This window comes from Dipteris shenzhenensis, chromosome 7, assembly GCF_047967505.1.
Source record: "Dipteris shenzhenensis isolate YYH24624 ecotype China chromosome 7, Dip_SZ_1.0, whole genome shotgun sequence".
In the NCBI taxonomy this organism is placed as follows: Eukaryota; Viridiplantae; Streptophyta; class Polypodiopsida; order Gleicheniales; family Dipteridaceae; genus Dipteris; species Dipteris shenzhenensis.
The window spans coordinates 9,233,997-9,248,741 of NC_141602.1; the positions used below are offsets into that span (position 1 = coordinate 9,233,997).

The 14,745-nt window shown below is 41.7% G+C and overlaps 1 pseudogene; it reads left to right on the plus strand.

Moving 5' to 3' along the window:
- The first annotated feature begins 2,059 nt into the window (after nt 1-2,059).
- LOC147899909 (pentatricopeptide repeat-containing protein At4g39530 pseudogene) lies at nt 2,060-5,231 on the plus strand (annotated as a pseudogene).
- The last annotated feature ends 9,514 nt before the right edge of the window (nt 5,232-14,745 follow it).

Here is a 14,745-nt window from a genome sequence, read left to right on the forward strand (position 1 = left end):
CTCGCTAAGATCTATGGATTAGTACTCGAGAGGGAGATTAGAAGTCACATGGAGGCAACGGACCATAGGCTCTTGGACAGGCAGGCATTTGACTATAGCACTCCACCCTTCATCACATATTCACTTTGAAATCCATCATTGAGGAGGCAAGATCAAGGTGCCATAAAATCTACTTTGCTTTGTATACTTTTGGAAGGCCTTCAACACTGTCCCATGCTCCAGTCTAATTAGGGGGCTTTAGGAGATGCAGATCCTAGAGGTATTGATCTAGGGGGTGATGAGCTTATACAAGTCCATTAGAGGGAGAGTTTGTGCCCTAGGATGCTTATGTGATTGGGCTTGACAACAAATCAATGTGAAGTAGGGATGTCCTCTATCACCACCTCTCTTTGGGCTCTATATTGATGAGATCACATCTTTTATTGATTGTTTAGGAGGCAAGGGATCACTATTAATAGATTTGATTATACAAAATTTCCTATATGTGGATGACATAGTCCTTATATCATCCTCAGTAGATTTGATGATGCAAATTTTTCTATATGCAGATGACATAGTCCTTATATCATCCTCGGTAGAGGGAGTCCAGAGTCATATGAAGGCATTGGAGGTGTTTTCTAAGGAGTTCACAGTCAACCTTGGGAAGACCAAGGTTATGATCTTCAACACCTCACACACTGTGCTACACTGGCAGAGTTTCACTTATCGAGGCAAGCCAGTGGAAATCGTGCAGTCTTATGAAAACTTGGGGATAGTTTTCTTAGGGCTAGTCTTCTCATGCAGACACAACACAGCTCACACATAGACCGAGAAATTTGGCTTGACTTGAGAGGTAGTGCCTTCAAGTGTATTTTTAGGACCCTCCAATGAAGAGATATCTTTTCAACACGCTAGAGACCGACTACCATGTATATAGCATCCTTATGGGGGAGTGACTTTTCAACAGAAGAGTGGAGGAGATTTGAACAACTATAGGTGATTATGAATTCTAGGATGATTCGGTGTAAGCCATCAATCCCCCATCAGATAGTGCAAGTAGAGTTTTCCATGACACCTCTTCAAGTTAGCACTAGAGTCATCCATATGGTAGCAGAGAGTGGGGCTAACACAGTTTGGTATGCATGTGTATCCCCATGGCTTGCCAATCTCACGGAAGTTGATCCCTGAAGATGAGATTAACTCCCACCCTTCTAGTAAGTTGATCTTTGAAGATGAGATTAATTGTATCATACGGTTAGACCTCCTCCAGTTGCATACATCACAAGGGGGGGACCAAGAGCTCCCTACTAAGATGCAATTCTATTGCAACCACTTCTTGAGATTATCAAAGGATGGACGTGTCATAAGTTCCTAGTACCGGGAGTCTCACATGCATTAGGATTGCCATTGGGCAGATGCAGGTCTCATTGCACCAGCTACGCATTGAGGTAGGTAGGTATACCTAGAGAGCGGTGGATCTGTAGGCTATGCACACTAGGGAAGATTGAGATAGAGGAGCACTTCTTATGTGTTTGTCCAGCCTACTACGAGGTTCAAGGGCAATGACATTGCCTCTTTTAGGAGGGGAATGGCTTTGGTCCATGACTGATCCATTTTTAGGACCAAGTCCGTATTGGACTTTATTTGATTGAGATGAGATGGCATAGAGACACGCTACTACGACAGATTAGACAGCATCAAGTAGCTATAGCATCATAGCCTCTAGAGGGAAACCAAGCATAGTGATGTGTCATAGACTTCTATCCCTTTGAGTCGCTCCAGTACATAGTGGGGTGGTGGTAGAGGAGGAGCTAGTTGACCTTATCTAGGCATCAAATTTTGGAGAGATGCGAAGAACACATTCATGAGTTAACACGGTACGTTGACAGTCAATTAAAGAAGTTTCATATGTAGGATTGCAAGATGTTAAGCATATCAATGAAGAAATATTAACTAAACCAATGTATTTAATCAAAAGATTTACAGGGCAGCTCATGATTCTCATCTTTGTTTTATTTAAAACAGGTTTTGCTCAGAAACGTGCAGATTCGCCATGCACAATTCAGCATCATGAGCTGTGACCCTGATGAACAAACATGGAAATTACGTTTCTCATAACATCATTTGTCGCTTTTTGGAGGTGTGCATGAGCAAAAGGGACCTTGCCAGAGGCACAGGACTGCATTCTTATAATTTAAGTACTCGAGCTAACAGTACCAGTGTTTTGGGTATCCGTGGGAGTAGGTCTGACGTGAATGAAGTATTTACGAAACTTCCGAAAATAGATATATTTACATGGCATGCAATAACTTCAGCTTATGCAAAGTCTGGAAAGGGTGAGCAGGCGATCGTACTCTATAACCAAATGCAAATGTCAAATCTAAAGCCAGACGAGTATGTATTTGTTGCTGTTCTCCAAGCATGTTCAAATGGGGCATCGCTAATAAACGGACAGCACATTCATGTTGAAATTATCAAAAGTGGTTTTGATTTAAGTATGTATGTTGGGAGCACCCTTATTGACATGTATGCCAAATGTGGGAGCCTTGAGGATGCACGCACGTTGTTTGACAAATTACCAAAGCAAAGTATTGTGGCATGGAATGTGATGATTGCAGGTTATGCTCAAAGTGGGCATTGTTTAGAGGCTCTCTCACTTTTTGACCAAATGCAACAGCAGCAAATGAAACCTGATAATGTCACTTTTTTAACCATTCTCAAAGCGTGTTCTATTATAGCAGCCTTGGGCTGGGGCAAGCTAATACACGCTTACATTATTGAAAGTGGTCTTGAGTCAAATGTCTCTGTAACCAACAGTCTCATCGACATGTATGCAAAGTGTGGGAGGCTGGAGTATGCACGCAAAATATTTGACAACTTGCCATGGCGAACTGTGGTGACATGGAATGCTATGATCACAGGATATGTCCAGCATGGGCATGGCCGGGAGTCTCTACAGCTTTTCCACCAGCTGCAGCAAGATGGCAAAAAGCCAGATAAGGTCACATTTATCAGCACTCTGAAAGCATGTTCCAGTGTAACAACTTTTGGCCATGGCAAGCTCATTCACGCTCAGATTGTGGAAAGTGGTTTGGAGCTTGATTTGATTGTTGGCAATTCGCTCATTGATATGTACTCCAAATGTGGGAGCCTTGAGGATGCAAGCAGAGTATTTGGTAAATTGCCAGTGCGAGATCCAGTGACGTGGAATGCAATAATTGTGGGCTATGCCCAACATGGACATGGTGAAGAGGCTCTTCAAAATTTTCAGAACATGCAACAGGAGGGCATAAAGACAGACAATGTCACTTTTTCCAGTATGCTAAAAGCATGTTCAGGAATAATAGCCCTAGATCAAGGTAAGAGAATTCATGCTTACGTCTGCAGTTGTGATCATCAATCTGATGTGTTTATTGGCAATGCTCTCATAGACATGTATGGCAAGTGCGGTTGTCTGAAGGAAGCTCGTAGAGTGTTTGATAACCTGCCTGTCCGGGATGTTGTGACTTGGAATGCAATGATATCAGGATACGCACAACATGGGCTTGATGGCCAGGAGGCTCTTGAACTTTTCAAACAAATGGAGCAGGAGAGGATAAAACCTAACATTGTTACATATGTGAGCACCTTGAAAGCATGTTCTGGCATGGCTGCCCTGGATCAGGGAAAGAAAATTCATATGCACATTGTTGAGAGTGATCTACAGTCTAATGTCTTGATTGGAAGCACCCTTATAATAATGTATGCTGAATGTGGAAGCCTCAAAGATGCACACACAGTCTTTGACAGATTGCCAAAGCAAGATCTTGTGACATGGAGTGCTATGATTGCGGGATACTCCCTCCACAAGAAGTATAAGTTGGCTCTGCAATATTTTAAGGCAATGCTAAGGCAAGGATTGAATCCAGATAATGTGATATGTGTTAGTCTACTCTCTGCATGCAGCCATATGGGACTAATGCAGGAGGCTGATTATCATTTCAGGTCAATGGAAGACTATGGAGTCACACCAACCCTTGAGCATTATAACTGTATCGTGGACCTCCTTGGCCGTGCAGGTCACTTGAAACAGGCAGAGGAGTTACTTCAAGATATGCCATTTCAGAGCAATGTTGTGGGCTGGAGGTCTTTGCTTGGTAACTGCAGGACTTACGGGAATATAGAGATAGGAAGACGATGTTTTGATCTTATCATTTCAATGGACTGTAGATATGCTGCAGCTTCTTATGTGCTTATGTCAAACATCTATGCTGATGCAAACATGTTGGAAAGTGCTGCTGGACTCCAACAATGGAGAAAACAGGCACATGCATGGAAGAAGCCAGGTCAAGCCTTCATTGAGGTTGATGATGAAGTGCATGGATTTATTGTAGGAGATGAAGGCCACCTGCGGAGCAATGTGATCTATGCAAAACTAAACAGATTGAGTATGCAAATGGCAGAGGAAGGACATGTGCCCTGGTTCAACTTGGTGCTGTAGATACTACCAGCTGTTGACAGACATGTAGCAAGCTTCAACGTCAGAGGCAAGTGGAGCGCTAACTTCTGAAATCTAGATGCAAAAGACATTCTTACAAATTGAAGTGAATTCTTGTGAATTCATCTCAAGGGATTGTTTGTAGATGAAGTGACATGCCGCCTATTTTTTTGTTACCACTGGGCAAACAATACCATAAACATGGGCTTAGATCTCAGGAGTACACAACATGTAGTACAACCAAAAGATGTGTGAAATGCTGAAGGTGACAAGAGCTATACTGAAGATAGCATGCATGGTGATCAGCCATGAGAGAGTACTCTGAACTGCAGATGAACATGTGCACATGATGGCAGAAGATGGCCAGCCGGAAGGTGGAGTCCTGCAACTAGAACTCACATACAATAATGCACACATGTCATTGGTAAAAATGGGATTCCAAGAAAGAATAATAATATTCCAAGAATGTGGCAGTAGAAAAAGAGTCATTGTTACATTCCCTCCGTCACCGAAACAGTTGTCCTCAACTGACAACAGCTAGGTGGGGGGTGCTCAATTGTAAGGCTTCTTCATATAACTAAATGAGATGACACTCACATGCGGTTTCACATCATCACATTTCCTGGAACCCAACGTTCCACTATTCAGTGAGCAGACTTAAGAGTGTTCAGAGGTATTGACCGATTGATCAAAGAGCAGATTGCACATGATTTTAATTTTCACACACATGCCACCATTATAAAGCCCATTTGGCTATTTTCCAGCATTGTGCACATTATTTAAGCCTTGTAAAGCCTCTTGGCTATTCCCAGGATTGGATTATATATTATAGTTTTATCTTCATTGATAGTTCAGCTTGCACTTGATACAGTCAGTGTATTGCAGTTGATTCAGACAGTGATTTTTCATAGCACTTTTGAGTACATTTCTTGCATCATGTATACGACTAGCAACCTCAATTTGGAGACATCTGCTAAGCTAGACAACTCCAATTACGGCACATGAAAATACCGAAAGGAGACCATTCCTGTACTTCAAGACAAATGGGAGTATGTCCATGGGTCTACACCTAAACCATTGGATGTTCCAGCCAGCAGTAGCTCCACTCCCCCTATTGCTACAGCATCAGCAGAGCGGGATGTACAGCTGCACCGCCAGTGTCCGCACCTGTAGTAGATCCTGCCATTGTCCAAGCATCAGAAAAATGGGACAAAAAAGACAAATATGCATATCATTCGATCAAGCAGAATGTGCAAGATGTCATGCTACGATAGCTCAACACCGTGAAGACATCAAAAGCAGCATGGGATATGTTCGTAGCTATAAAAAGAATCTACGAATACTTTTAGAATTCTTACACTAAGAAACCAAATCAACCAAAGTTTCCACAACAGCAATGAAACTGGTCATGCTTACGTACTCAGGATCAAGGATTACAACAACCAACTCGCAGCAGCAGCAAGAGAGACCATGAATCTTGCAAAATAGTTCAAGTCATCCTGAATGGTCTAGGAGAAGGATACGAGAATCTAGTCTAGAGTATTGCCATTTAACGGCAAATTACGACACTGGAAGAACTTCAATCAGTTTAACTTGGTGAATAACTCATGATGCAAGCTATTCATGTATGCAAAGGTCATTCCAATGATCAAGCATTCACAGCTTCAGATAGAAGAAGAAACAGAGGTAGATCATTCTAGCGAAATGGTCATCATCAGCAACAAATTCATCAACAAAGTCAGCATCAGCAACATCAACATCATCAACCAAGAGGAAATCATTTCAATAGAGGAAGATTTTCAAGGACAAGGGAATGTATCCACCAATGTGTTAAACATTAAATGTAATTACCATCATAAGTTTGGACACTGTGAAAGAGATTGCTACAAGAAGCAGTATGACCAAGGCGGTCAATCCAACAGCAATTGAGTGAATTTTCATGGAAGAGGAAATCATCAGGGTGGACATTTAAGTCACATTAATTATGCCAATGAAACCTAAGAATATGTTTCTTACAAGCAAGGATATGCAAAAAACTGATAAAGTGCATCTTGACATAGATTGCAATTCAAAAGGGGAATGTAGTTATCAAGTTGATCAACCAGATTAGGATCCTTGGTACATCAACAGCAGTGCATCATCTCATATGACAAAACATCAGGAATGGTTCAAAGAACTGAAACCATTAGAAGGACAGAAGAACATTATCTACACTACAGATAACACACTGAATCTAGTTCAAGGGGAAGGCATTGGTCCTATGAACAAGTTCATTGGTATAAAAGGATTGGTGAACTCTATATTATGAAGCTCAATAAGAATCTCTTATCAGTTGATCAAATGACGGAACACAACTATCGCATCATCTTCCAACAGAGATGAATGCATGATCAGAGATGATCAGAGACAAATCCAGAGGATATCAACTAGTAGGAAAAGCAGTCAAGAAAGGATGCTTGTTCAGAATGCTAGCTTCAGTACCAGATTTTCATGCCATGTCATCTCAACCAAAATAGATGTCACTTTCCACAGTATGGCACAAGAGATATGGACATGTCAATTTCAAAAGCTTAATAGAGCTTAGAAATCAAAATATGACAATTGGAATTCCAAAAAGCTTGTGAAGCAAAAATGATGAGTTATGCAAGAATCTTGAAGATTCCATTGATTGCATCGGAATCTCTTAAGTGAAATCTTTAAATTCTCGATGGAATCTGCTAGATTCCATCGACGGTGGCACGATCTTCATCGGGATCTTCTGGTCACCGTTCTGTTGTTCTCCCTACCTATGCTTGCACATCTGGATTGAAGATGGATCCTACAACCAAGCAGGACCCAAAGAGTAGAGGAAATGAAATGTGCAATGAGTTTATGAGCATGCAATGAGGGACGACATGGGACAACTTTCCAAATGGCTACTTCAATCAGTCGAATGACAAGAATGGCTACTTTGATGAAAGAGAGGTTGTGAGGTCATTGGTAGTAAAAAAATCAGCTGGAGCTTGCCACTAGGAAGTTGCCTTTGGTCATGGGGGCTTTTCGACAGAGGCGCGGTGCATGGAGCCTTGTGTGGAGGTTGGACGTGGCGTTGTAGGTCTCAGACAGCTAAGTGAAGAAGATGGTCATTGGGGTTGTTGCAGTGTGCCATTGGTTGGAGTGGATGGAGGCTAGAGAGCTTGGAAGTCGTTGCAACGTTGAGCAGGTCGTTGCTCATTGATGGCAACTAGAGCAGTTTGTTAGTTCGTTGGAGGATGCACCTTGCTCCTGATGTCGATGGAGTAGCCTCAGAGCTGCACTGTAGTAGGTAGGTCATAGATGCCATGCTATGCGAGTCTTCGTTGTTGCTATTTGTAGGAGCTGAAGCAAGTCGGGTTGTTGTCTATAGTATGTTTGCTTAGCATTTGCTTGCAGTTATGCTTGTAGGTAGCTTTGAAGTTGCTACATCAACTCCAGCTTCCTACGCCTCTACAGAAAGAGAACTCAAGCACAACAACTCATACCTCACTCTACAAAAAGAGAAACAACAAAAGATTTCAAGGAAACCTTTTCTCTCAAAAAAATCCTCTAGAAAATGAATCTAGATCTCTCTCACAACTTAAGAAACACACAAAAAAGCTCTTTTGAAAATATCTTAAGGATAATAGATGGAAATTTTCTTCCAATGGACGGAATTTTCTCTCAAAGGAAATCTTTCATCATCGCAATGAAAGGATGGAGACACTCAATCTCTCAATCTCTCTCACAAGGATCTCAATGCCTCGGTAGAAGGCAAGGGAGCTCTGATACCATGACAGAATATGAAGAGAGGAGAGGAGAAGAGTGGAGATGAGGAGAGAGGGTGCAGCTAGAGATTACACCACAAATGACTACTTGTACACTAGAGTTAGTTGAAAATGTAGAATATATACAAACCCTTTTAGGGTTAGGGTTAGGGCTAGGGTTTCTAACTCTTTCCTTTATAGCACTCTATTGGGTTAGTACTATGCACATGATGTTGAGATGGTTCCTCAACAGGATATTAACTAAAATGAAAAATTCTTAAGAAGAGGAAGGAGATCATCCAAAAGAAACTAGAAAATTTTCTCAACAAAAGCCACCCTCATGCATCAAATCCATTTGGAATCTTGTGTGGAAGGAGCTAAATAGACTCTAGATTTATTTAATAATTAGAGGTATTACAAGTAAGGATATAAACGTCAATTGCATCCCACTTACCTTTTGATGGAGAAAATCAATATCATGTTCTATTTGAAAGTTCTCTCATTTCATATCTCTTTAAGTGATGCACACATGCTTTCAAAATTGATTCTGTTTATTAAAGCATGTTGTTGTATGAGCAAAACATGAAGAGCAAAAGGGATTGCATGCTCAAGTTCCATGAAATTGCTTCCCAAAAGGGGACAAGTGAGCTCCTTGAATACTTCGAGGAGGGAAAGGATGAGAAAATTCAATGACTACTTCATTAGTGTAAGCATTAGAGCCATGAGAAATTCAATGACTACTTTATCAGTGTAAGAATTAGAGCCATGACCATTCTAAACCTTGAATTTTTTTGTGGGCTTTAAAGTTCAAAAGAAAACTTTCACATATATGGGTGTTCAACAAGCAATCAAAGTAGATAAAATGTTAGAGCGTGCACATAGAGAGGCTAAGAGAGGAGTTGGGGCCAGGCAATGTGGTTCAATCAGAGGACACTGACCAAGAAGAAGATGGTTTAAAAGATGACTAAGAAGAGGATATGATCAAGATGAAAATGACATGAGGATGGGTTTGATGGAACCTGTTCAAAGTAAGTGTGCTTGTTTAACCCTCTTTAGAGTAAATGTGCTCATTTTTTAAACCCTTTTCGGGAATTTCAAGAAGCTATGGGTCCACATTAGTACCCATTAGAATGCAATATTTAGGACTTTTTGAAAGGAGAGATGGTATTTTTTTCTTCTTCTTTTTTTGTGGGTGTGTATGTGGGGGGAGGGTGGGGCGGGGGAACAATAGCACTAATCTAAGCTTATTTGGAATAGTAATGATGCATAATTGATTCTCTATGGATGTCAATACTTACATCTATTTCAAAATTACACTTTTGATTCCTATACAGATGTTAATACTAATAAAAATGCTCATTTTTTGCCAAAATTTTTTTATTTCTATAGCGGTAATTCTTTTTGTGTGTGTTGGGGGGGGGGGACAATAACACCAATCTAAGCTTATTGGAATAGTAATGATGGTTATTTTGATGTTTATTTAATGCTATATCGATGTTAATACTTATATTTGTTTCAAATTTACACTTTTATATTCTTATACAAATGTTTATACCAATGAAAATGTTCATTTTTGCCAAAAAATTCTAATTTCTATAGTGTTAATTTTGTTGTAGTGATTTGGAAAGGACCATGTAACCCCAAGGGCATTGATAATTACTCATTTGTTTAGTGAAGTGTGTACCACTCTTTTCCTATATTTCTAAGTATCCAACCTATGTTGCTTATGTTGGGTAATTAATATGTTATTGTTATGAAAAAAGAGAGAAGATTAATCATAGTACAAACTTGAATTTATGCATGTAGAATACCTTAAAATGTTTTGCTTGCACTTGTTTCTTTATTATACCTTCACACAGCACGTTTGAGATGTCAAAAGATGATGCACCTCCTAATGACAAAGCCAGAAGAGCAAGAAAGGGACAGAAGAGCAAGAAAGGGACCTTCACACAAGAGGAGGGTCATTGATGGGACTTTCCTTGAGAGATCTGAAGTTTTTTGTAAATAATCAAAATGCTATTTAAATCACGTATAGGAGCACCTATGTATGGGTAGGAATAGTATTGATAGGCACACTTGTAAGCTAGCTTGGGTAGGATGGGATATGATAACTAGGTGATAGCAATAGAACCTCTTTTTTTTTTTTTGGTATGGACTAAGTCTACATAAATAAAATGTTTGCTTGTATGAGAACCCTAATTGTAATGTGAAGTGATGATATGGACTTTATTGCCATTATGCTTGATTGGATGACCATGAGGCTTGGATATGGACCTTGGAAACTTGGCATCAATGGGTTCATAATGTGTATAAATCCCTAGAGGAGCACTGGTAGTGTAAGCGCCTTGGGCCTTAGGTACAAGATAGTGCCTTCAAGGGCAGGGGGTGGTTTAAGTCCTAAGAGTGGGCTGCAAGAGAATCTAGGGCTTCAAACTTGGATCACTCCATAGCTGCTTCGCCAGAGCCATGTCCTTGTCCATGACCGTGACATGCTTTGCATGGATGGCACACAAGGCATCCTCGAACAGAGCGGTGGTCACTTGCTCTGCAGCCTCCTGGAGCACCCCCATAGCTCCTGTGTTGAAGCGCACGTCATCCTTGTATCCCTGTGCGATCTCCCATACCACACGTTGGAAGGGAGCACAGAGGATCAAGTTGTCGGTGGTCTCTACATTTGCCTAATCTCCCTCAAGGCCCGCGCTCTTGGTTTTGCTTGGTACGACTTCCTGACTCTTGGTGGAGGCCTTACAGGTACTCGAACACCTTCCCACGGCCTCCTATCTGCCTTAAACTTCTTCTGTTGCTCCTGTCTGCGTTGGTCCTCCTCTCGCTGCATTCCTCAGAGTCTGCTTTACCCTCCTCATGGGCACAGGGGTCATCTCTGCCATGGACTGTATCTCTGGCAAAGGGAAGATGATGATCTTCCTGGCAGTCTGTTGACCCTCAGGAAGCCTCTCTATATCCCGGAGGTTATCAAACACATTTTGTTCAATCGAGAGAGCGATCTCATGGGGAGGGGAAGGCTAAGGGGAAGGCTGAGGGTCAAGCTGAGGCTGAGGGGAAGGCTGAGGGGAAGGTTGAGGGTCATGCTAAGGCTGAGGCTAAGGGGAAGGGTGAGGGGAAGGCTCATGCTCTTGGGGCTGGGGAGTGGGCTCACAGGACTTGGGAGGAGAAGAAGGCTTAGGAGACTGGGGAGTGGGCTCACGGGACTTGGGGGAGTTGGGGGAGGGCTCACGAGAGTCGGGGAGGTACCACTAGACCCAGATAGGTTCATCTGTGTAGATGCCATGGAGGTGGTGGAGCTAGAGGAGGAAAGGTGGAGGCGGCGTCCAGTGGGTCTAGTAGTGTTCTTCACTCTTGCCATTGAATAATGAGAGTTAGGGTTTTTCAAAACTTTTTATAAGGGCCCATCATGTTTTGACATCCCTTTTAATTACATTTAGGGTTTCATTGTGTCCCCTATCCCCACCCTAACCCCTCCAACCCCCCCCACCCTCGTCGCCCTCCCCCCCCTTGCCCTCCCCCTACTTGCCCCGCCCACACCCGTCGCCCTCCCCCATACCCCAATCCCCCCCTCCCCCCACCCTTGCTACCACTCCACCCCTCCCCTTGCCCTGACCCATGCCCCTCCCTTCTCTCCCCCCTCCTTCAGCATGTCCCCACTTTCCCCAACGTCATGTGAGTACAAAAATTGTGGTCAAAATAAGCAAGATATTAAAGAGAGTACACAAATTGTGGTCAAAATAAGCAATATATTCATTTCATATTTGTATACAATTACACCATAGCTTCTGTTGGTGGTTGGACCCATCTGCTCCCTTCTCTCACTCTAGCTTGCAACCAACGTGTGACTCCTTGACTCTCTATGAATGCTTTCCAAGCACTATGCCTTCTCTCGCATACGCAATCATGGGTCAGAAATCGTAGGGTGCAACGATCTCAAATAAAGTGTTGCTCATTTTTCATGAACCATTTGCATCAAGCCTTGGATACATGATGCTATCTCATATAATTGAGAGATCGAAGCTGCGAATCCTCAAATTTCCACATCTGGACTTTTTCACTCCAACGCCAATAGATATTCTATGATTTGAATCTTCGACATACAGTAGGCATAAATGTACACATCTCTCACTTCTACACTGCTCTCTAATAAGCGGACCTTAATCTATGAATGATTATTTCTTTTATCTTTTCTTGTGCAAGATTCAATTGGTGACCACTCAAAATTTGTAAACAAAAAATACAAATGGCTACAAACAAGGTACCAATTACCAAACACACATTAAAAAATCCTACACAAGCATTTGTTTGTTTTTGTACTTATGATTAAATTATGCTTGTAGTTGTTTGAGATGTACAAAAAGAATTGTTCCTTTACGTGCTTATGATTAAATTATGCTTGTAGTTGTTTGAGATGTACAAAAAGAACGCGAAAACAAGCACACTCGTGCCAGCCAGGATGACTTAGTACCTAACAACAAGCCAAATGTGTTTAGCCAATTTCACAGGCCACCGCCCATCTTTGTACATCAATGGATTCAGTAATTACAGGGAGCTTCGTGAGTATATGGACAGTTGCCATGGCCAACAGCTAGTGACGCATTTAACGTTTTAAAGAGAAATCGCGTAGCTTCATTCCAACATATCTTAGTACCAATCATAAAAATACACACTACAAAACCAAATTGAACACATCTTGTGATCGTGCCAGGCCTTTTGAAAGAGATTCTTTTAAAGCTCGAGATTGACTACGATGAGTCGAAAGAACCGCTTAATAACATCGAAGCTCAGAAACTACTGGACAAAAAACGAAGGGCATATCAGTATATGCTTACGGTTTGGGTACAATGTGTCTTTAGATTTATTGAAGGACACAACAAGACATCAAGGCAATGCAGTGTTAGAACAATTCATAAACAATACAAGCATACTCACAATGCCACGAGCCCCCCTGTCACAAATCTAGAAAGTCACTTACTTTTTCAATAAGCCACTTTACGACCAGAGATTCAGTGCAGACATAGATCCATTCATATCTTCGTCAGAAGCAAACCGTGGCAAGTAAATGAAAAGTGTAGTTTCTTTCATGCAGTAACTACGTACTTAACGCCTCACTTATGCCTGCCTCTACTATTTTCTTGGCCGTCAAAACACACCTAGAGAACAACATCGACAACAAAGAAGAGCCAACAACGAAGCGGCAATAAAAACAAATGAACCGAAGCACATAGTTTACAGCATAACATGCATTCTAACTAGTAGACAGTATATAGGACACACGACAAACCTGTCGAGAAAGATCACCCAACATAGGAAAATCCACCGATAAAGATGGCAATCGATTTTGCGACTCGTCAACCATTCGATGAGAATTTTGAAGTGAAAATTTTGGACACTTTAGAAAACGTAGACAAAGCTCACACATTAGAATAGTATTACATTTAAAAAAACACTGCCACTAGACCTTTAGGATACAATACTCTCGACGACCATCCTACAAGGTCTCGAAAGTATTATTTTTTGAAAAGAAGAAAACTGAACTTTGAAAACCAGGCAGAGGGAGGGAGTGAGGGGGGAGTAGGAGAGGAAGAGAGGGAGTAGGCACTTCACATGTTGTGTGGGTAGGGAGGGAGTGCGGGGAGAGGGTATGGATTCATCCACCAATTATTTTATAATGCTACCAAGTCCCAACCACCAAGGGGTTGTCAATCCATGGATTCATCGACGTAGCAAACAGGTTGAGGGGGGGGTAAGTAAGGGAGAGAGAGAGAGAGAGAGTGACTGAGGGGGGAGTAGAGAGAGTGAGAATTGGGAGAGGGAAGGTGAGGGAAAGGGAGAGTGGGGAGAGAACAAGAGGGGAGAGGGAAAGTGATGGAGGGGGGAGTTAGAAGAGAGAGAGAGAGAGAGAGAGAGAGAGAGAGAGCACCCCCCCCCCCCAATTAACTTTTCCCTTCCTCACCCTCTCCACCTTCCCTCTCTGTCTCCTTGTCCCTATCCGTACTTCCCCCTCCCTTACCTTCCCTCTTCGCTCCGCCCTCTCCCTCTCAAACAGATGTATCTTCTTTTGGACCTCCGGCATAAATTTTTGCATTGTTTTCGATCTAGAATTTATAGTCCACTTATCTCTTCACATGACCCATAACGAATTCAATTTGCTGCATGTTGTATACATTTATTACAAGTGCTTTCACATGATTCGAGCCAAGCCAAGCATACTAGTTACCACTAACATCATCATTGTTTAAGGCAATAATTCCTTTGTATTTATCATCAAAACACTTTGCTTTGAATGTAGATCGCTTTTAAGAGCTTTGGATTCAAGAAAGAGCTTGGATTTACCCTTCATGACAATCCCTAGCCAAAAGGATAAGCCTTTGTCTAGGCAACCAATTACATTTTCCTCCTTGATGATCCAAGATTATTTAAAATTTAAAGACTTTCTTCAACTGTCCTTATTTTTTGTAGGAGAAATACATACATGTTCCTTTCTAGAGACAATTCCACAACGTACATGGGATTTTTAAA